The sequence below is a fragment of the Chionomys nivalis genome, chromosome X (assembly GCF_950005125.1).
Source record: "Chionomys nivalis chromosome X, mChiNiv1.1, whole genome shotgun sequence".
Lineage (NCBI taxonomy): Eukaryota > Metazoa > Chordata > Mammalia > Rodentia > Cricetidae > Chionomys > Chionomys nivalis.
The window spans coordinates 133,567,116-133,569,464 of record NC_080112.1 but is presented as its reverse complement, the minus strand read 5'-3'; the positions used below and the strand labels follow the sequence as shown (position 1 = coordinate 133,569,464).

General features: G+C 41.3%; 1 non-coding gene across 1 annotated transcript; it reads left to right on the top strand.

Annotated features, from left to right (window-relative positions):
* The first annotated feature begins 492 nt into the window (after positions 1-492).
* Positions 493-598, top strand: LOC130868781 (U6 spliceosomal RNA). The gene has a single exon (XR_009056582.1). It is a non-coding gene; the product is annotated as a U6 spliceosomal RNA (small nuclear RNA).
* The last annotated feature ends 1,751 nt before the right edge of the window (positions 599-2,349 follow it).

Genomic DNA, 2,349 nt, shown 5'->3' with positions numbered 1-2,349 from the left:
CCTTGTGATCCTCTTCCCTCAGCCTCCTCCTAAGTACTAAGTATCATTCCTATATTCATGAGGACCTGCAATGCTTTTATGTATGAATGCATGGTATTGTTTAATCAAATGCTCATCACTTCTCCCTGGTAAAATTTGGAGACACTTCTCTACATTTCAAAGTCTATATTATTGTTATGTGTAGTTACCATGCTAAGCAAGGAAGTTCGGAGCTATTCTTTCTTATTCAGCTGTGACTTGGTGGCCATCATTTCATCAGTTTACCTTTCTAAGACCTGCAACAGGACAGCTAATGGATATCAAGTCACAGTTAAGCAGGAGCAAGTAGTAGCTCACTTCCCCCGCCTTTACTCAACTAGTACTACAAGCCCTAGCCTGGACAACTGGGAAAAAATAAGGGATATCCAAATTGAAGAAATAAAAGAAGCCATATTGTCCCTGTGCATAGTGTGAACCTAGGAGACTAAAATCTTCACCAAACAATTGATTAGAGTGCTCGCTTCGGCAGCACATCTACTAAAACTGGAACGATGCAGAGAAGATTAGCATGGCCCTGCGCAAGGATGACACGTACATTCATGAAGCCTTCCATGTTTTTCCTCAATCAAAGAATGGATAAGGAAAATGTGGTACATTTACACATGGAGTACTACACAGCAGAAAAAAATAATGACATCTTGAAATTTGCAGACAAATGGATGGAGCTAAAAACCATCATATTGAGTCAGGGAACCCAGACCTAGAAAGACAATTGTCACATGTAGTCACTCATAAGTGGTTTTTAAACATAAAGCAAAAAAAGAAAAGCCTACAAATCACAATTCCAGAGAATGTAGACGACAATGAGGACCCTAAGAGAGACATACATGGATTTAATCCACATGGGAAGTAGAAAAAGAGATCTCCTGAGTAAATTGGGAGCATGGGGACTATGGGAGAGGGTAGAAGGGGAAGGGAAGGAAGGGAGGGGAGGGTAGAAAAATGTAGAGCTCAATAAAATCAATTAAAACAAATCAATTGATTAGAACCAGACAAATTCAGATATAAAGTTGCAAGATATAAAATCAGCACACAAAAACCAGTAGCTGTACTGTATGGCAATAGCAATTCATCTGAAGCAGGAATTGAGAACAGTGCTGCCTGGGAGGCTTTTGCTGAGAATCTGCAGCGCAGGCAAGCTGCGGCACACTTCTGCCTTGTTTCTTCCTCTTGTAGTCTCCTCTGTCTTTGGAAACCCGATTATTAGTGTCTTAGGGTTGATATGGTTGGGGGACGTCTGACTACTGACCTTCTTGTACCTGGACATTTACATCCGTCTCTAAGGTTGGGAAGTTTTCTGTTATCTCCTTGAATAAGCTTTATAATCCTTTGGCCTTTTCTGAGATAAGATCTCACGTAGTCAAGGCTGGCCTCACTATATTGTCACAGGAAGGATGACCTTGGTCTTCTGATGTCTCTGCCTTCACCTTCCAAGATATACCACCATAGCTGATCTGTGCTGGGCTAGAGAACGGAACCTGGGGCCTCATGTTAGACAAGCACTATAACCAAGTGAGCCCCACTCTCAGACTCTCGGGCTGGCTTAGTTCTTCTGGAAACCCAGAACTCAAAGTGTTGCTCTTTTAATGCTGTGGCTAATTGCTCCTTGTTGTCTTCATTTCATTCTTTTTCTCTCCTATTTTTAAGCCTATCTTAGTGCTTGCCATCTCTTCTTTCCAATTATTCTATTCTGACATTCATGCTTTTATTTTACTTTTATTTTTGCTGAGAACAGTTTTCATCTCTGGAGTAGGACGTATGGAACTTTGCTTTGGAATTTGGCACCGGGCTGGTAAAACCTAACACTGAATTTCTTAGGGATTTTTGTAAATCATTTTCTTCTCTATCTTTGAGTTAAATTAAATTCTTTCACTATTTTCTTGAAGATCCTCAAATATCCTTCAATTGGCTGTTTTAAATTCTTTATTATGTGTCTTAGCCAGCTTCAACTGTCAACTTGACATAGCCTGGATATCACCTGAGAGAAAAACCTCAGCTGATGAATTCTCTCCATCACACTGACCTGTGGGCGTGTCTGGGGGGATTGTCTTTATTCTTAGTTGATGTAGGATGGCCTGCCTCATTGAAGGAGACACTAATTCCCTGGATGAATGACCCTGACTTGGATAAGAAAGCTAGTGACACGTGACCCTGTTTGCAGAAGTCAGCTAACAGGTGATGTCATACACGGTCTCTGCTCTGCTTCTTTGGCTGTGAAAGTTTTTCCATAGGAGGTAAGGCTGTGTGGAATTGCATAGCATAGCAGCTATGCCCTGACTTCCTGAATGATGGACTGTGACCTGGAAGTGT